Genomic DNA, 22,030 nt, shown 5'->3' with positions numbered 1-22,030 from the left:
TTTTACATATTTTATAAGCTCTTCATGAGTTCTCAGCTTCATGGTCAAAATACCATCATATGTAGGCTAAGCACATGCAACGAGCACATTTATCCCAGCACACAGCATTGTTTTGGATGTTCGGTAAGTTCCGTCGCGAAACATACATACTAAACACCGACCGATCCGGTTGTGAACATAACCCTATGCCTTTAGGTTGAATTCATATTTCAGTCAAACCGAACCAGAGTTCGTTTGGCACTAGTTTGGTGTGTACCAGCATTTGGATGGCAGCGTTCACACTTACTGCACTCAAATGAACCGCACTAACAGAGCAATCACACCAGAGTTCGTTTTAATTGAACCAAACCTGCCAAGTGTGAACACACCCTAATGAAGTACAGGTACAATTAATCTTTACATGGTATCCGATTTTTATGGCAGCTCTCCATACACGCATCTAGTATTTTTAGGAATCTCCAGGCAACACTTAAACAATGTCTTTGTCCTGTATGCACCTTGACGGAGAGCTTGAGCTTTGCGTCTCAATACACAAAACTCTCCATGCAGCTAAAAGGGTGAAATTTCAGTCATCATAACAGTCGATATATTTGAAATAACACGGTCATGTTCAGTCATAAGCACAATGAGACAAGCGTCATTCGGTGGTGCCATAAAACCTTATGAGAGGTAAAATTCAAAGTAACTGGTGTGTTAATCGTCCTAAATGAACATCGATAAAGCATATAGCTAATTGCCCTTAAAATGGCAGAGCAAGATCGCAAATCCCAGCGAGCTTTTGTTTTTAGGCTGCCTAGCGCCCCTCATAATCACTGTATTAGAGCTCTGTTGAGAGATGTCTGTCTGCGCCAGGTTATAAGATAGAGTGGCCTTTCTGCACGCTTTTCCATCAGCAGTGCTGAGGCGAGAATGAGTATTTTCAGAGGCTAATTAACTGGGGGCCGTCTTCATCACATGGCCATTATAGTGAGAGGCAGGGCCTAGAGGGGCGCCCGTCTCTCTCTACGCACTTAGCCCCGCTACTGCTTTAATTGTGCAGAAAATGTAATTTGTGTCTCAGTTCAAGTTCCCTCGGAGAGCGCTGTTCACTGTGGGAGACTCCAGTCACATGAATAGCTCTGCCATTCAACCATCCAGGGGTCAGGTGGTGGGAGTAGGTGGGTTCGACGTGCGTGAGTGTGTGTGCGTGCAGTGTCCTTGTGTAAACCAGTGCATGTTCACTGCACGTTGCCACGACAACCTGTCAGTCACATGAGATCGCAGCAATAACAAACCACAATGATTCAACCATCCAATCAATTCCAAATGGACAAAATCAAGTCCTGCCCTATATATATTTTTTGGTTCGAGAAGCTCTCAATACATATGATATTTCCAGGAATCGTTCAGACAATGTGTTTGTTCTGTTTGCTCCTTCACAGTGAGCTTGAGCTTTCCTTTTTTAATACATGAAATTTCATGCAGCTAAACCAGTGCACGTTCACCATACGTTGCCACGCCACCTCTTTAAAAATCACACTGAGCGAGATGCGCTGCTAGCCACACTAAAAAGCATAGCAATCATTAGCTGAATTGTTCTTTCGTAATTCATAATTGCAAACATTGTGAGAAGATAATAGGTTGGATCTAATGTCATTTTTTTGTTGAAAACGACAGCACAATGAGTAACTGGATTTTATAACAAATGCCACGTGTGCCGCAATCAGTCCCATGTTGGCAGGAAAATACGGTGTAAAGAGGGCTGGGATGGGATGGAAGGGGAATTGCATTGTGCGGGACTGGTGTGAAACACAATACGTGGCTTAGTTCTAAAAGAGATGCCATGATCTTAGCTGGTTATCATCTAATAGGCTGTGACAGCAAGGCATTATGGGAGTTCAGAGGAGAGCAGGGGTTTAGGCTCTCAGAGAAAGAGAGAAAATTGGGAGGGGGATTGGTTAAGGGCTAGAAAAAGAAAAAGTGTAAAAAGAGGGAGGCTGAAGGACGAAAAGATGAAAGCGAGAGGAAGGAAAGGAACGAGAGAGACCGTCGCTGGAGAAATCCTCTACACTTGTCACTCTTTACCTGGATCTACTATTCCTGTGGTGGAAAAGTGCTGATGGGTGGTGTTCCAGTGAGCTTTTCAGCTCAGAAAAAAAGTGCTTACTGGCTCTCGCTGGAACGAAGAAGGGCTTGAGGAACTCTTCCCTCGCTTCACGCTTTTGTCTGAAGACTTTGCAGCGGCCAGCATTTTCTATCTTCTCCTCCTATCTGCTCTCATTTTCATTTTCTTATTTATTCCTTTCAGTCTCCTGCCTCTCTGCTCACTTGCAATGGTGTCACAGTAAAGTCTGTTCCATTTCTTTTTTCTTTCCATCGTTTCTTTAAACCTTTATATTTTCTGGCCCATTTTTAGGACATATCATGGAAACAGGATTTGATTTGCTCTAAAAGAGTATGTGCTCTGTGGAGATGCTCTAATGTGCACATAGAAAACCTCTCTCCTCAATTTGCCCATGGCCTTTTGTTAAAACTAGGATGTAAAAACGGCCAGGAGGACATTAACATATGACCGCCCACGTTTACATATCAACGCCTAATCAATATTCATCAATTTGGCCGCCAGTGATGGAAGACAATCATAACCCAGGTCATTTACATGTAGAAGTCTTAAAGGTATAGTAGTAAAACTTAATTAAATGTCAGCAAGGGCAGAAAGTGTTCATGCAAAAGTATATTTAGGCTGTTTTGGTGCAAGAAACCTTGACTAACATTACCCTTGAAGTATTACTCGAGTCACATGTTTCTGTATTGGTTTTGTTTCCTAACAGCCATGGTTATGCACAAACGTTCAAAACTTTTTTATTCAGCAAGGATGTATTAAATCGATCAAAAGTGACAGTAAAGCAATCTATAATTTTACAAAAGATATCTATTTTAAATAAATGCTTTTGCTTTTAAATAGGTTATCCTAAGTTGTTTTTTTCTCCATTCTGCCACCTGATGGAGTTTTGGTTCCTTGCCACTGTCGCCTTATTCCACCTTTGTTGCCATTGGCTTGGCTTGCTTAGTTGGGGACATTAAATGTAACATTTAATTTAATATTCAACAATAATATTGATCTGCCTGCATGACACTATTATACAAGAACTGAACTGGACATCACGGTTTACTCCAGAGCGGCTATATATATATATATATATATATGAACTAAATTAATAACTTTTTTAAAACAAAAATGAAACATCACTGAACTTACTTAAGCTGGACTGTGATGCTATTTTCTTCTGGAAACAAACTTTTCTCTTTAAAGCTGCTTTGAAACAATCTGTATTGTAAAAAGTGCTGGATAAATAAGTGTGACTTGACTTGAACTTTCATCAAAGAATACTGAAAAAAAAAATGCATCACAGTTTCCACGAAAAAAACATTAAGCACCACAACTGTTTTTAATATTGATAATAACAACAAGAATTGTTTCTTGAGCACGTTAAAATTATTTCTGAAGGATCATGTGACACTATAGACTGTAATCATGGCTGCTGAAAATTCAGCTATGCCATTACAGGAATAAATGACATTTTAAAATATATAAAAATAGAAAATGGTTATTTCAAATTGTAATAATATTTTGCAGTATTAATGTTTTTACTGTGTGTGTAGTCCCTAGTCTCCAGGAAGTTGCTTTTTTGATTGAAGCTCTCAATTTTCACAAGTGCTTACCAGTTTATTGTGCAATATGCATCAGGCAGTCAGTGAAAGGGCTGTAGGCGGTTCGTAGGTGTTCCGTCTGAGGCTGAGACTTTATCACTGATATTGCAAGTTTATTTATAAAGACTGATCTGTTCTGTACTAAAATTATGATGTGGCCTGTTCCTTTTGTTTTACTTTAAAGTCTCTTTTTCTAGCAAACAACTTACTGTGACATCAAGGTTGGACAAAACACATTCCTTCGAAAATTATTTTCTTCCATTCATAGATTTTTTTGTGTAAACAGTGTTACTGTAACATGCTGGAGAAAGCAGGCGAAGGTGAGGAGCTATCTGCAGGGTTTTAATGAAATAACACATAGAACAAATAATAAAGAACTCCAGGGATAAAGAAACAAAACCACGAGAATGACCGAACTAGAAGCAACCATACATGTACAACAACTGACAAAGTAACAAGTGAAACACAAGGGCTATAAATACACAGGGGCAAACAAGCTTAACTAGGAAATGAGGAAACAAGATACACCTGGGGAGACTAATCAACATGAAAAACTACATAGGACTACAAGACTTAGCACAAGACAGGAAATGACAAAAGTACACACAAAACAAGTGGAACACAAGACAGGAATCATGACAGTTATCTTGCTTTCTTTTTCAGTCTGTCTCTTTTCCTCTCCTCTTTCTGCTTTTTAGGTCTCATTCACTCTCGACCCTGTTATAAGCCAAAATCTTGATCTGAGTGTCCATTACTAATCGATTTAAAGTAGAGAGTGCAATGTGAAATAATAGCTCATCCATGAGGAGAAAGAACAAGGGAATTATCCCATCGCAAGGTTTGTCTTCCCATTCAGAAACCCCTATGGCTTTGTAATCAGTCTTTATAAACCACCTTAATCTTTTAATTCACTTGTATCACTCCACCGGCTGGCCTTCTTTTATTTCTGGCGGGCACTTTGTAGCCGTTAATCCTCTAAACTGTGGGAGATTTCCTCCCCGTTTCCGAACCACCACCCTGACACCTTTCAAGACGGGACCCACATGAAAATTAAGTGCAAAATTAATTGTGGTTTTAAATATCGGTGTGTCATTTACAGGCCGGCAGGTTTTCTTAAAGCAGAAAACTTGGTTTGTTTCAGTGTCGGTGAATGTGGACAGCACCCTAAGAAAGAATTGCATGGTTCAAACTGTTCATTAATGATGCATGTTAAATGAGGGTTGAACATCCCTTTGTATGATAAGAGTCTGATCAGTTGCTTTGTGATTGCAATAAAAAAGGATTAAAATAATTACATGGTTAAGGACACAAAGTACATAAACACACACACAGCCGCCTTCTGTATATCGTTTGAAGTTTAGCTAATCAGGATGCTAAAGCAATAAACATCTTATTTTGTTAGATACCATTTTCACCATTTGCCACTTGCTTTCATTTGCCTTTAAATAATAGAGAAAATTTTGAACTTCTTCTGACATCTGAAATAAATTGCATGTACAAGATCCAAATTACATTGTTTAACCTCGGAATTATTGGCCCGCACTTATCTCCTGTGGCCCCGCCGCTCAATGATGTATGGCTTCGGTTTACTCTGCGCAAATCCCAGGGTGCACTGCAGCCCCCCGGGTGGGCGGAGGGCGCGACTGCTCAGATGGAGCGGCCTTTTATGTTTTATAAGCCCCCCTGCACTCGTCTTTAATTTAGAAATATGAGAGTATGTGTGAAAAAAGAGGATTATTAGCTACTACTAATCTCCATGTTTGCTGTTGTACCCTCCGTCCTCCAAATCTCCACTGGTGGGAGAACAGAGAGAGAGAAGGAGAAGAGAGGCTGGAGTGAGGAATTAAGAAGCAAACAAACAAACTAAAAGGAAGAAAGTAGAAAAAGAGAGGATGAGTGCACAGACTGACAAATAGACAGACAGATAGATAGATAGATAGATAGATAGATAGATAGATAGATAGATAGATAGATAGATAGATAGATAGATAGATAGATAGATAGATAGATAGTGTACGACATCATTCGGCACCTGCCTTTAATTTTCAAGTGATCCTGAAGACCTTAATTGGTTGCTTCAGGTGTGCTTGATTAGGGTTGGAGATGAACTGTGCAGGACATTCGATCGACATGAGCATGATTGGGCACCCCTGCTGTAAAGGGACTGTAAAGGGTTTTTATATGTGTACACTCACAATAAAATCAAATCATTGTGCTTTTGTAAAATAAAGAAAACAAACATGATAACGCTTTCTCCTGTCCTGGTTTCCTTTCTGTGAAGTTAGGAGAGCGAGTCACAAAAAATAATCGAAACTCCGCTTATAGGCTACTAGCAAGCATCTGAACTCTTGTTTTGGGCTGCGTTCCAGTCCAAATTTGTCATGCCCTTCACTCGCTAACTTCCCTCCGTCTCGTTCATTTGGATGTACGTCATTGCTTACGTTGCATTAGTGCCCACTACTGGCGGTACCTTTGCAATAGGCTGAATTGGAACGTGCTTAGCCCTTGATCACTTAGAATCCACTATGGGGTTGATTTATTTATTTATTTATTTTCCCTTGCAAAATTGTTTAATGCCGCATTCTATATGTATATAGGTGTGTTTGAGTTTTAAAAAAATTAATATATCAGAGAGTTGTTTGTGGTGGGGTAAATTAAACGCAATATACGTTGACGTCACAATCGTGTTGCATTGTGGTATATGGAGCTGCCTGAAGTGTACATGTGAAGTAGACTCGCTCCCTCGGTCAGAATCGAGGGAACGAGGGTCTGTCCATATAAACTTCCCTCGTCCACTTCACGAAAATGGCGGCAGGGATTCCCCCGAGGGGAAGTGCTTAAGGAAGTTAGCAAGTGCATGTCTAAAAGTGGACTGGAACGCAGCCTTGGTTTGGGGTATATCATCTCTTCTTCCTCTGCTCTTTTTCTTGTTGTGGTGGTTAGCAAACAGCACTGCATTACCGCGCGCACTAGTGCTGCACGATTAATCATATCGCAATCGCGATGTCAAGCCTACGCGATTATATGACGCAAAATGCTGCGATTTTATATTAAATAAACAAATTAGCGCTGTTAACGCAATTAACGCAGCATCTGTTAATTTTTGGCATCCTTTGGCCAGTGTTACATGATCCCGCTCTTATTCATGCAAATGCTTTTAAACCATTCATGCGCGATAAGACAAAAAAGAGCTCGCTGCCTGTGAATGTCCTGACTGTGACACACAGAAATACTCGTGCGTGCGCACAAAACGGCATGCCAGAATACAGTTCTCTTTCGAGCTTGAAAGAACAATAACACACACAATTATGCCAAAATGTCTTTTTGTCGAGTATCTTCATAACATAAGAGTAGTCTTTATGATGGACGTGAAGAGTTGTGACTCGTGAGAGAATGAGGCGCGCCGCGCGTGTGAGATCCGCGTCTCTGACAGCAGTGGCTGGTCTTAAAGGGACAGTACACAGTAGCCACTAATTATATCTATCGCTAAAGTTAATCAAAGAACAAAGGGAACAGAGAAAAACACTCACTGCTCTTGACTAAAGAACTTTTTTCTTTAGGCAGATTATCACTAATCTGTGTGTGCATTTATTTTCCTTGAGAACCAAGCAAGTTGACTCATTAAACCATTTATTATATCACATATCGCAATCACAATATTGACCTCAATTATCGCGATATGAAATTTTCCCCAAATCGTGCAGCCCTAGCGTGCACCCCCTTCTGGATTGGAGTGTGGATCGCCTGTGACTGACTGTATTCGGCATCTGACTGTGTGCACCGAACCATGATACCCATGCCATGACGTTTGGTAGGAATATATGTACCGTTAGATAGATAGATAGATAGATAGATAGATAGATAGATAGATAGATAGATAGATAGATAGATAGATAGATAGATAGATAGATAGATCAATTCATCCATCTGACCATATCTACTTATAATTATCTATGAGTAGATATGCGTAAATATAGATATAGACAGATAGATAGACAAGACAGACCGATCCATGTTTTTTTTTTTTTGTTATTTTATTGTTATTTTTAGTAAATAAAGATAGACAAATGGATAGATATGTGAATATATTGATAGATATTATAGATATAGATAGACGATGGCCAGATATAGTAGAATGATAGATAGATGGCTACTAGATAGATGAATTGATGAATGGATAAAACGATGGATATTCTGATGGATGGATGCTTATTTTGATTGTAAATAAAGATATATAGACAAATGTATAGATATCTATATTTAGTTGTACAAAATAAGCACAAAAAGATGGATGGATGGACTGATAGATGGATGGTCCAACAGATAGATGGACCGACAAATAGATGACTGGATACATAGACAGACAGACAGACAGACAGACAGACAGATAGATAGATAGATAGATAGATAGATAGATAGACAGACAGACAGACAGACAGACAGACAGACAGACAGATAGATAGATAGATAGATAGATAGATAGACAGACAGACAGACAGACAGACAGACAGACAGACAGATAGATAGACAGATAGACAGACAGACAGACAGATAGATAGATAGATAGATAGATAGATAGATAGATAGATAGACAGATGATAGACAGACAGACAGACAGACAGACAGACTGATAGATAGATAGATAGATAGATAGATAGATAGATAGATAGATAGATAGATAGATAGATAGATAGTTTTTAAGACCGACAGATAGACGGACAGAGACAGACAGACAGACAGACAGACAGATAGATAGATAGATAGATAGATAGATAGATAGATAGATAGTTTTTAAGACAGATAGATAGATAGATAGATAGACAGACAGACAGACAGACAGACAGATAGATAGATAGATAGATAGATAGATAGATAGATAGATAGATAGATAGATAGATAGATAGATAGATAGATAGATAGATAGATAGATGACAGACAGACAGACAGATATATAGACAGGCAGACAGACAGACAGATAGATAGATAGATAGATAGATAGATAGATAGATAGATAGATAGATAGATAGATAGATAGATAGATAGATAGATAGATAGATAGATAGATAGATAGATAGATAGTTTTTAAGACCGACAGATAGACGGACAGAGACAGACAGACAGACAGACAGACAGACAGACAGACAGATAGATAGATAGATAGATAGATAGATAGATAGATAGATAGATAGATAGATAGATAGATAGATAGATAGATAGATAGATAGTTTTTAAGACCGACAGATAGACGGACAGAGACAGACAGACAGATGAGCTGAGTTTGAGAGTGGTGTCACAGAGCGCTGGCGGGGGGAGATCCACTCTTTCATTGAGGCAGCTGTGCAGTCTGTATTTAAAGGGGAGGAGACAAGCTGACAGAAACACTGCCCTCTCTCCACTCACCCTTTTGTGAGGAGATTGCAGCGGCCGTCATAATTACACACAGACAAAAGACGAGAGCTGCTGTGACCGTGTGATGGAACACTCTCGGCCTGACAGGCTTTTCACCTTTTCATCCATCTATCAACACACCACTGTCATTTGTTTCAGGTCCAAAACATAACAGAGGCACCGCAAGGCTTTTTCAATATATATTTATATACATATTAGTCACACGCTCAATTTTTATTTTTTTGCTGTTTCTTGCAGAAACTTGTTAAAAAAGACGCCCACACATGACAGAGACACACTTTGCACAAATCAATGGTGTGCGTAATGAACGCCGGTGATGAGCGAAAAATGTCCCCATTTAGAACACGACGCACCGGCGAACGTGCGCTTACCTGTGTCTGCGGATTCAGCACATCACCATGGCAATTACAGCCTCTGTTTCCTCTCCGAGGCTGGGTGACCAAAGAAAGAGGGCCGTTTATTAGCCCCAGCGGGTGGCCAACTTTGGAATGCACACTCTGTTTATTCCCAGTTTCTGTTCCCGCTGACAGCCTGCGTCGCCAAACTCTTCCAGGGCAGGACCCAGCCTTAGCGCTTTTTATGAATTCAAATACCTAGAAAGAGCCATCTGGATGGGAAGATATTAATGACACACACAGATCCCAGCATGCATCCCAGTTCTAATCAGGCGGCGCTTGCTCCGCAGCTCTGTTTTCCTGGGAATTGGGGGGTGTGCGGGTAAGTTTAGGGGGGGGGCGCCTGTACGCAAAGAACGATTGATGCTTTGTGTGGCATGTGAATACAAATGAAGGATTTGTCAAACCGCAATATTTGGGTCCCCATAGATTAGCATACGGCAGTTGGGTAATTATACTCACACTTGATTGAATGGAGTCAAAACAGGGGGATGAGTAAACTTCTATCAGCTTTTGATTTCAATGGAAATGGGGGTAACTATAGATGCATAATACATACACGCACATTTTCAAACAAATGGCCTCCATTTTGTGTTTTTCTATGACAGATGTGTCCCTTTTAGTAGATAGATTGATACTTGGATGGATGCATAGAAGAAAAGTGAAATGCTTTGTTCGTTTCAAGTGTAGGCTAGACCTTCTGCGGAGTGAATTATTTTATCTAACAACAAAAAGCCATTTATAGCTGACGGAATTACATTTACCTTTATTGAGTCATATGTTATTGTAATAATATTCAGAATGGTCGTACTTTAGGTTGTTTCTGGTTACACTTGTAAGCTGTCCTTCGGTACCTTCTGTTTTAGTAAAGCCCAGAGGGGCGTCATCTAAATAGACTGAATTAAATCACACTGAGATTTGAGAAGCATGTAATTTGTATTTTTTAATAGGTTTGAGTGGTTGACGCTGGACTTCGGCTTCTTCTGGTGAACGAGAACTCGAAGGTTAAGCAGGAATTTAAATAAGAATGTACAGTAATTTAGTTCTATTTGATTAATGTTGTATTCCCCCAAAAAGCCAATACATTTTTTTTTCTTCATCTTCTTATTTTAATTTATGTTTCTTTTGATTACTATTCCAACAGAATTAAACCCAGCATGATCTAAATCCCTGAGGAATTTAATATTTTATTATCAAACAGACGTGCACACACAAACTCTTTCACATCAGTGGGTTTTATCATGTTCCCTTTGTTCAAATGATTTCACTTTAATTTATTTCTGTAATCATCAGAGGCGCTTTATTTTATTTTCACTTCATATTTTATTTTAGTATCTTCTTTTTTTTTTGTAAAATACATTTATTCCAAACATAAAAGGCGATTATTCAAAAAAACACTGCAGCTTTTAATCAAAAGAAAATTGCAACACGTTCTTCAATGTCAACACAAAATTAATTTGCCAGATTAATCCAAGTAATGAGGGGAAAGCCTGAAAGCATGTTCCTTCTTACTTACTGTCTCTGTCTATGACCTGTAGAATGTTTTGGATGGAATTTCCCAGGACTTCTCCAAGATATTGCTACTGTATTATTTTTTGTTTTACTATTAGTTTATTATTAAATTATTATTTATAAATTGGTAGAACAAAATTGTAATGGTTGCTACACCATGTACTGCTAAATCTATCCGTACCATGTAATACAAAAAAGTAAAACAGTCACATTATGAGGCATTGACTTTTTTTTTTAACTATCATTTGAGACCTGAATATTGTCTAGGCATGAGCAGGAACTATTAGCCCAGGCTGACTCGAGCTGTACTCTATTGCATCAGCGATGCTTCTGTGACAGACTGTTCTATTCCCCAGGTTCCTCGGAGGCGGCTGGCGCTCTCATTCTGAAGCCCGTCCGGTGTTCTTTCTTTCTCTCTGTAGTTGGCAGGGCCATTTTAAGAAGCTACTGTGCATGGCGGCCTTTAGCAGAGAATGTAATTTCAGGCTCCAACGGGGGAATAAGGGAAAAAAAGAGGGAGAGAAGAATGATAATACTGTGGAAGGTCAAATATTGATCATGCTATAGAGAGCAGCTTTAGGCAGGCTCACCATGAGAACTTTCAACAGGCTCTCTCTCTCTCTCTCTCTCTCTTCCACTCAGGGATTCGTCCTTCATCTCGGGGGGGAGAGTGAATGAGGGAGGAAAAAGTGTGATAGAGAAAGAAAGATATAGAAAGAGAACATTTGGGTCGAGTGAATGAACACCATGCGCCTCCTCTGCTGATTTGAGTGAGTGTAGGGAAAGAGAGTGCTCTTCAATTCCACGCCTGTCCAATAGTGTTTACGCCAGGTGGGAATATCCAGGCTGTGTCCTTGTAAGACAAGAGGCCCCAGCGGATTCAGATGAGGTGGTTCACTGCCGTTGCATACATCGGCTCGCCGCATATATCCCGGTGCTTTATCCTGGCCAGAGAGAGGCTTGAGACCAGAAGAAATGTCCTCGACAATCAGCAGAAACCCCCTCAACCTTGGGCTCTCTGCCGACCTGAGCCCTCGTCTCTATGAGAGTAACTGAAAGAGACACACAGACAGGGGCTGTTAGCAAGTCTTATTTACGTACTTGGTAAAACACTCCATTCCAGAAACATCTGGCCAACTGACACAGGCCTTTTACAATTTCTTTCTTGCCCACAGTTTTAAGAATTTGGTCCATAGAAAGGATTTTGTAGGTAGGTTACCGAAACCCATTTGTTTTCGAGTGGTGCTGCCTATTTGTCACTTCAGCATTGATAGCACAGTATACAAACTGAAATAATACATTGACATACTGGTATGATGGCCATGGAAATTGTCTTTCTAATTACGTAGTTAGCATTTTATTTATTCTAAATACACACAATTAAATTCCATTTGATCACTTTTGCAACTTTTTTTGGAAATATATTTTGTTCACAAGTGATAATTACCTTGATTTATCATGATTTATTCCTTTCCCCACCCCCTGATTTCATTGGTTTAGAATGCACTTTAAGACATTTATTAGATGAATACACTGGTGGACTCACTAGCTGCACAGATTTATGCCCATTTACAGTTTATTTACTTAAAGGACGGCTGACATGTCCTCATTATGCCGCCATATGAGATGACAGAAGTCTAAATGGCATTTATGTTAAGGTCACTCTGTTTTGTTTACTCAACTGAGGCCTCTAAGAGCATTTGAGTCTGTTGATCTATTGTTCGCATTGGGAGAGTTAAGTAACTTAGCCTTTCTCCACAAGACTTCTCTCAATTCTCTCACAGTCGCCGCAAAGCAGATTTCCAGTCACTTAACATTCGGCTCACTGAGCAGCGTAGAGCAGTCATTTACAAAATGGCCAAAAGATGCTAAGAAGTAACCTTAGAAAACTGCAATTTAGCATAAATAGCTATATGGTTTGTTTTAAGGAAATTTGTTTATGGTGTTCACTCACTGAAACGTATGTGATGTGTAGAGCGTAAGAATGATTTAGCAAATATCCAAACAGTTGATAATTGCTGAAACTTAATAACTTCAGAGGAGGAATGTTCATGGGGAGTGAGTGAACGCAGTTGAAGGCAATAGTATTTAAAGAAACGTTCAGTAACATTCTATCACATTATGATAGAATATGAAACTGTAGAATATGAATAGAATATATCAGTTGATAGAATATGAAAGTGTATTTAAAACTAGGGATGAACTTGCTAGTGAACGCCTCTTTTGTGAGTTTTGTGGGTTATGATGGGCCAGTGTTGGTCTTGAGCTGATTTATTTAGTCCCAGTCCATCATTGCTAGTTTGTTTTTTGCTACTCTGTAAGAAAAAACAACAACCTTGCTGTGTCTGGTGGAATTACGATGAATCTGAACTTTTTATTCCAAATTAATCTCTTACTCACCATGTAAATCAAAGGTCAGGAGATCCCCTGTACATTTAGAATTCATCCTGTATTTAAACTCCAATTCGGTCATTACCACAAACTAGACTCCAAGGACTGAGATCTATCACCTCTGATAGATTCAGAGCAGAGGCTGGAGGACACAGGGCCTGTAAAACACCACCGCAGTGATCTGCTTGTAAAATATGCGGTGATTTCATGAACTGAGGAGCATCAGGTATGCAAGATATATGGTAGCGGCATAGCAGCTTAGTATAAGATTGTGGGTTTCATTTGAACTGAATGACTGAATGTATAAGAAAATCATTTTAGGCTATATACTGTAGAATGCAGTTTCAGCCAAGCTTGAACACCAAAAGAACATGTCAAAAAGACAATGTCATGGAGTGGTCATTGTGGATACTTAAGAGAAATTAGAAAAAATGGGTTTAAATCAGACTTCGGTATTAAAATAGCTAAAAGATTTATTTAAGTGCCCCTATTAGCCTATGCTTTTTCAAATATTACCTTTCATGCAAAAGAATGAATTGATTCTGAAGTGCCAAGTCCTCAGCAAATTCCAGTCTCACTTCCTGTTGCATACCTACGTAGCAACCATAGATTGTAAAAAAAACACAGGCGTAGTGTCCATGACGTCACCCGTAGGTTTCTGAAGAGCATTTTTGAAGCCCAAAGTGGGCGGAGCCGGCCGTCGCCATATGCGTGTCACTCCCGCATAATCGAAAATGGGTAAAGAGACGGGATTAGCCGAGGTGTCGTGACTAGGGCTGTTGCGGTGAATGAATTTCCCTTGTGGTAATTTTGAGTGGCTCAATAGTGCGATATGCGGTATTATCGCCATTTATTCATTTATTTATATTTATTTGTTGCTATATAAATAAGTGTTACGATGTGGTCAGCATGCACAAAAACGAGGACATTTTCCGTAACCAATGTAACCGAAACTAAACAGCGTCTCTGCGCATTGAAAGGCTGTCACTCAGTGCGCAGTTACATTGTACAAATTTACAAATTTTAGTTAACAATAACAACACTGATTTACAGCCATTTTATGTTTTTAAATGCATATTTCTACTATGAATCAATTGTTTGAATAAAAAAGGCTTTGAGCTATTTTCACATTAGAGTTTGCCTTGGACACAATCAAGTCAAAACATGTTTGTTTCAAATAGTTAGGAAAATTCATGATAAAAATGCAGATATTTGATCGACTCTGTACTAATTTCATTAATTATTCTGTTTATAGGTTGAACTCGTCCACTGTGGCAGTTCACTGGTTTCGTAACATTGTGCGGATATGGGTGTTATTGTACAACACCCAAGCACTGCAGTGTGGTGCAGTTAGCGGAAATAACGACAAATTGAAGTGTGAAAATAAAAAGCTGTCTACGAGCCCACTGTGGGCACTCGCTGACCAGTAAAGTGTAATTATGTACAACTCTTTATGCTGTTCTCATCCAAGATGGGTTTGCAGAAAAACAAGTCGCTGTATGAAGACGGAAAGCTTCTATTAGTGCACAAGTGTGTAAACGCACAATAGGCAAGTTTGAAAACTTAAATCTTACTTTGCCTGCCGACGGCGTAAACTGGAGGCTGACTAAAGTGTTTTATGCGGCATCGGCGGTTTATTCTGTCTGAATGAGTAATCGAACGTGCCCTGAGTGATTCAGTTTGTAACGGAATTCATTATTCATGGCGAATAGCTCATTTACTGGTAATTTCTAATGGCTTTATTTGGATGTGACTTTTGAAATTCTACTAAATGTTCCTCTGCCACCGCTTATTAGTGTAATGCATTTATGAGCCAGTAATTTTTGTTAATGTTTGTATGCTTTGAAAATATGTGTGGCCATGCTAATGCTCATGCAAGAGGAGGGAAAATGGTTCAATAACGATTTGTTTACTAAAAGTCATTGTGGGCCATTCTCATCTTACACACCCCCCATCCTTCCTAACATTCATTAGAGTGACTGGACTAATTAAAAGCACCACTTTTGAGTGTGTCTTTGTGTGTGTTTGTTCTCCGTTATCTCTGTGAGTTCCTCTGGCCGCAGTGGAGAGAGCTGAATAACCTTCTAAATGTGCTCGTTTAGAACCTGAGAGAAGCTTTATGTTTCTTCCTCCTGCACAGTGTGGAAAGGGAAAAGATATCGAACCTGTAGGGCAGTTTTTTATATATATATTAGACGTCAAACTGCAGATAAAGATTCAAGCCACTGGCTAACCACTTTGACAGCTGCTATAGAGGATATTTTGTCTATGAAATGCAGTCAGGAGCACTTCAGGAGAAGGAGGGAGAGAGAGAGAAAGAAGCTAAGAAACTAGGGAAGCTTATGCATAGGCCTGAAACATTCGCTATTTAAAGCTGCCGTCGGCAACATTTTTTTGATCATATTCAGTGAAATCGACACTATAATCCGACAGAACAACATAAATAAAGTGGTTTTAGAAAAAACCCGAGCTTCTAACTCCACCTGGAGCGTGTTATTTGTTTTGCAAAAATCCACCACTCCCGGATCATCGGGTCCAATCAGCGCAGGGGGGTGTGAGATCTGACTGTCAATCACAGGTCGTGCACACGCCACAGATTCCCCCTCCCTCGCGCACGTTACAATATCACATGCACACGACGTTCGCCTGAAGATTGTACGAAGCGTGATGGCGGAGAGAAAATCTACTAACAAGCTTCCAATTCCTCGGTTATTGCTATCTATGGATAGATTAGCCAGGGGAGCCTACCTCCGAGTCCATGGTGTTGATCGATGCTGAAGAGACAGATGCGTTCACAGAAAATCTGGTGCACACGCACTGACGATGGGCGGGTGCTCGTTGGTAGTGGGGGAGGGGCATGAGAGTTGTAAACATTCAAAATTTTGGCTAAATCGACCCAATCTGCCAGAGTTGCCGACTGCAGCTTTAAATGTGTACGCAAATATGGAAATGCTTCTAGAAATGCAAGCAATTCATGTGTCGTTGAGTTGCAAAATGTGGCAGGCCACGTATGGTGCATATACAGTAACAGGAGAATTCTGGCATTTTTATATTACAATGTTATTTTCACCACATGTCAACTTCTTTAAGTGTTTGATAGCATTTTGTGGTAAAAATTACTCTTGGTGTACTCACCAGCTACACAGATTTTTTGGAACAAAATGCCCGACTCCTTAGTGTTGCTAAGCCTAATTTAGCTACACAGTGAAAAATATCCTGTTAAATTTAGGGTAAAAAACACAGCTATACTTGCCAGAAATTCACTGAGGCTCAAATCCGTTCATTTCATGTATTACGGATTGGCATATTGTGGCCTGTACTTATAACCTTATAACCATAGTTTTTCACCAAATATGGTAAACTAAGTTAACCAACAGGTTTTTACTGCAACATACTGAAACAACAGGTTTCCCCTATAATTTTTTTTTTTTTTTTTTTTTTTACAGTGTAGCAAATTTTTTTAGGGAAATCAAATGCAGATGGCAGAACATTGAATGAGGGTTGATTGAATGAACAACATGAGGGTGATAAAATTATGATTTTTCTTTTTGGACACTAACTAAAATGTTGCTATAGATGGTATGCATGATGTGACGTCACCACCGGCCGGAGTGACTGCGGTTACACCCACTGAGTGGCTAAAAGCAGGGTCCCCGCGGATCCTTAAAAAGTCTTAAAAGGTCTTAAATTAGATTTTTTAAATTTAACGCCATAAAAAGTCTTAAATTTTTTTATTTTTTTTAAATGTCTTATTTTTACTTATGAAAGGTCTCAAATTTTAGATGACACTTTGACTTAGACTTATCTAAATGCTTTCGAAATTAAAACTATCTAATTAGCGTAGGCCTACGTATTATTTTTTTAATTCTATCTTGGTGGATTTGCTTGTTCACGTGACAATTCGCGTCACTTACGGCAGTTTATTAGCCTACGTCTGTCTCCTGCACGCGAGAGGAGAGAAGAAAACGAGTAAATGTCAGTTCAATTGTAAGTTCATTCTTTATGTGCTTTGGAGTGTGCGATATTGTCTATGAACTATGATGATATTGTAATCATTGTTTTAACTATGTACGAGGCACTGCGAGTGCGAGCTGACATCGCGTTTGTCTCTCATGCTTGCTTTCACTGCGTGATGTGTCAGTGCAGTTATAGATGTCCCCAAATGAGTTTTTGTCTTATATTTATATCATATTATGTTGTTATATTAGAATATCACATGGGCAAGAGTGCCGTTTTCCTTTGCACAATTGCAAATGTGCTATTTATTTTATACAACAGTTAAATTAACAATAAAGTTAAAGGGTTACTTCAGGATTTAGCACTAAGCTTTGTATTAGTAGAAAACCTGTAGTATTTTCGAATTACCATGCTTTCCCCCCTCATATCCCCCTGAGAGGAGAGATTTATGTATTTTTTGTCTGGAAAAAATCCTCCGATGACGCAAAAATCGTCATTTTGCGTCATCGGAGGATTTTCTGTCCAGAGGCTAAAGACTACAGCCAGTAGATGGCGTTGTTCCGCATGTTTACAACCCGCCCATACAGGGTGGGATCTCACTCACAGAATGTACACAGTATCAGCCGTCTTTCTTTGGAAGCTAAGCTAGCATGCTCTTGTTCTGTGGAGAAAGCTGAATAATAGGAGAAAGCTGAGTAAGTAGGGGTTACCATCCTCCTTTTCCCGGACTTGTCCGGCGGGCGAGACTGTTAAAAATGTCCGGGATTCGGCTTTTGCGTTCTGCGGTCGCCATTCATTGTTTACATGCACACCTCTCGTTTCAATCTAACTGAATTAATTCCGATCGGTGAATCTGACTGTAGTGTTTACATGAACGCTAAACAAGTGATCGGTTGATGTGCGTTTTACCCTTGCTAAGAAAATTTCCGCTCCTCCGTGAGAGATGCGAGACCCGGCGCGTCTCAGTAATGACGCCATCGGCCTCGCGCCGTTCTCCCGCGGCCGTCAGCCTCGTCCTGCTCGCCACAGTAAACATGATGAATGGCGACTGTAGAACGCAAAAGCCGAATCCCGGACATTTTGGGTCTCTAAATCCCTGGCAAACTCATCACTTACTTAGGCTAGCCTTGTTGTTTTCAACTGTGCTCTCTAACCGGTAGGCGTGGCCTCCTAAGGCAGCGAAGCAAGTGCATTCTGGGAGTTGTTGTCTTTCATCCACATAAGCCAAAAATACATTTTCTGGCTTTTCTCAGTCTAGAAAGCTCCAAATTCAAAAATTTCTCCACATTTCTTCTACTTAAATGACCTATTTTAAATACACATTCATCTTCCCAGAGGTGAAGTATCCCTTTAACATTGTGAGTTACTTTTTGGACACAATATTGTCAATTTTCACTTTATATCGCCGACGAGAATTTCATAATGAAGCCGTGGTCCAACAGACAGCGATGATTTTTAATTTTTTTTTACTGAAATCCGCGTTTTGAACGAATCATTTTAACGATTCAATGAGCAATCACTTGTTTTTCTGAATGAATCAGCCGTTTGAACAAATCGGTTGAATAAATGACTCCAACAACTCGCTTATTAAGACAGTGACTTGCCGCCACCTACTGGTGGTTTTAGTTTCATATTTAAAGTATCCTTTAATTAAAACGTTAAAATTATAAATCATTTCATATTTAAATATTGAATAGCTTTATTTATGCAATTGTAAATTAAGTGTATATATAGTAGGCTAATGCCAGTTTTGATGTCGCTTCTGTGTCACCTCTGCACTGCAAGGATGGATTTTAATTTAATGATTTATTTTGACATTGGTACTGTGTTATTCTAATGTAATTTAATTTGAATGTTAGAATTTGACATAAAAGGTGATGCATACTATAGGGTTGTGCCGATAGACGATAGTATCGTGTATCGACGATAGACAGAGATATCGCCGATGGCAGATGCCTTTGACGATATCAATACGATAATTGGCTCGTTTTCCTATTAATGTATTAAATCATTATTATTATTATGAAGCTAGTATAGTTACAATTATATTTGCCTTGCCTAAATTCATAACGACATCTCACCACATAACCACACTTGCGACATCACATACCCACACATGCAACGTCACCGACGCGCGCGTATGAGGACTCCTCAAAGAAAATATTTTTAAAACAGAAAAAAATTACATCCCACAACGAAATTGAATTGCAAGGTGATCCATTCACAAATTGCCAAGAGTGCTTGTTTTAACAGACACATCATTCTTATACAGAGCCAAGATGAAGACGCGGCATCGTTGTTCGTCAGTATTTTGTTTCCATAGCACATTAACAAAATATTTGATGACAGTAAAAACACTAAAAACAGTACAATTACAAAATATTAATTATAATAATAATATCAATAAAATTATATAGGCCGCCTAGGCCTAATAAAGTCTTTAGTAGGCTACACGAAGCATCTGTGAAACTCTGCCTGTGAAAATCACAAGCAACTTCAAACTTGTTTAACAAGAAATATTCTTCTATTTTTTTCACTGTCAATAATGTAAGTCCACAAGAGAAATATTAAGCCAGTAAATTAAGATGCTGTAGCCTACCGTTAGCCTATATCCACCGTCGTCTCTGAGAGAACGCGCAGTTAATGCAGTGAAAGCGCAGTCCGTTTCTGCTTTCGTTTTCAGGGAATGATCGCGTTTACATGCACGTTATTAACTCGATTATGCTGAATAAACTGACAATGCATGTGGTCATGTAAACGGATTAACCCATTTTCCTTTATCAGAGTCAAGTCATAAGTAAGTACCGATCGACTTTTAGATTTTTGCCTCTGATTTCTCCCGGCATTTAAAACCCGCGTTATTTCGGCTTATTGAAGTGCGGTGCGCATAAGTGAAGTGCATCCAGACAGAGAGAGCACTGGTAGGAGGACATATCGCAGACTCCGACTCGTTCTTGACCCAATAAATTAAAACGTGTTCTCATGATCTCGTGCAGAAGCAGCCTACAGTCAAAATGCTGCATCAGTAACGGCATGAGGGGATCATGTGTGTCCGTAAATTTCCCGCTGACATGTTGAAATATACAAGAATGGTCAGATACAAGAATGATTAGGATCTTTTTTTTTACCTCACTATACCAGGAAATAACCTGATTTAGCCTATTAATAAACACTCCACCTTTGCTAGCAAAATAGAAAAAGATTCTCATTTAAAACGAAGTAATAACAAATTGATGAGTAAATAAGCAAGTTAATAATCAAATAAGTAAGCCCCGCCCCCCTCAGGATAATATCGTGTATCGCCGATCTCACAGGCTGACGATAGGACGATATGAAAATGGAGCATATCGCGCAACCCTACATACTACGTTTAGAAACAATATCCATATATTGGTGAAAATGACCCTGGAAATCAATTTAAGGTGGCAAATATTGCCCCTTAATAAAAATGATAATTTCGGTCACTACTGTGAACTGACCACTGCATAGAATATAAAAAATGTATGATATTCATTTTGATTTCTTCAGGTCTTAAAAAGGTCTTTAAAAGCCTTAAATTTGACTTTAAAAATTGTGCAGATACCCTGTAAAAGACTGAGTGGCAGCATTGGTTTTCAGCGTGAATGCAGCGAAAAACACACCTAAAAAGGGAAAGAGCTTTGAGATTGACTGTACAAATAGATTTGACAAGAAATTGGTCTGTATTTTACAGACTGCTGAAAGCTACAGAAAAAGAGAAGCAACTGGAGTGCTGCAATTCATAGAAACCACTGGACTCCAGGCAAGGAAATGTGGATTTGCAGTCATTGCATCATTTTGTGTCAATATGTTGAATTTTGGGGTGAAATCTACCCTATAAATTTGTATAACTGAATTGTTATATATTGCATTGACAACTCATCAATTAAATATTTACCATCTTATATTTTGCATAATTGGATGTTTTTAAATAAACACTGACAAAAACTATACAAGTTTTAAGGCTGGACGATATGACGATAGGCTATATCTCTCTCTTTAAAGATTTAAAGAAACTCCTTAATGAAAAGAATTGGGGTGCGTTCTCCGAAACTACCTTAACGCTACGTCGTTCTTAAGTTGTACCTTAAGAAGTACCTTATCGTTAATACGTGGTTTCCGAAACCTTCTTAGTTAAGTATACCTTCTGTAAGTCATACGTTCGTAAGGTTGGTCTGGAGCGCTCTTAGCTATACCTTATCGCTGCTGACGGTTCATACCGCTAGTGGCCACCACTACGCAAAAAGCTTTTTTACATCGCAGTTTAATTACACATAGAAAATTTTATATGAACATTTAATATAAAATCTGATTTAGTATTACAATTACATTTTTACTTTACTTTAAAATTTTACACATAAAATACTTAAGTTGTTATAGCCTACACCCAGTGTATGGAAGTGTTTTCATTAATAAAGTTTCCATACACTAATGGTTGTTAGCTTTTTTAATTACTATCCTAAGGCACATCAGCTGGCGAACCATTTGACAGAAAAGGCTTAGGAGTCTATATAAAGAAAGATGAGTTTACACAAATTTTATAGCTATGGCAGTAAGACAGCGAGTAGGCTACTTGTTTTAAATCAAAGACGGCGCCGTCCGCGGAGCCAGTTAGTGTATGTCAACTACATGGCTGGTGGATAATCAGCATACGTTGT

General features: G+C 39.1%; 1 long non-coding RNA gene across 2 annotated transcripts in view; it reads left to right on the top strand.

Moving 5' to 3' along the window:
* The window catches only part of LOC307144707, a 65,245-nt gene that overhangs the window by 17,931 nt on the left and 25,284 nt on the right, over positions 1–22,030 (top strand). The window contains exon 1 of one of the 2 annotated variants that reach the window (XR_013818818.1): positions 17,316–17,384. The exons of the other annotated variant lie outside the window; for it this stretch is intronic. This is a non-coding gene — a long non-coding RNA (uncharacterized lncRNA). Of the gene's footprint in view, positions 1–17,315; positions 17,385–22,030 lie in introns of those variants that run through there. 2 annotated transcript variants of the gene reach the window in all.

The sequence above is a fragment of the Squalius cephalus genome (genome assembly GCF_949319135.1).
Source record: "Squalius cephalus genome assembly, chromosome: 17".
Taxonomy (NCBI): Eukaryota; Metazoa; Chordata; class Actinopteri; order Cypriniformes; family Leuciscidae; genus Squalius; species Squalius cephalus.
This window is presented reverse-complemented; position numbering and strand designations above follow the sequence as displayed.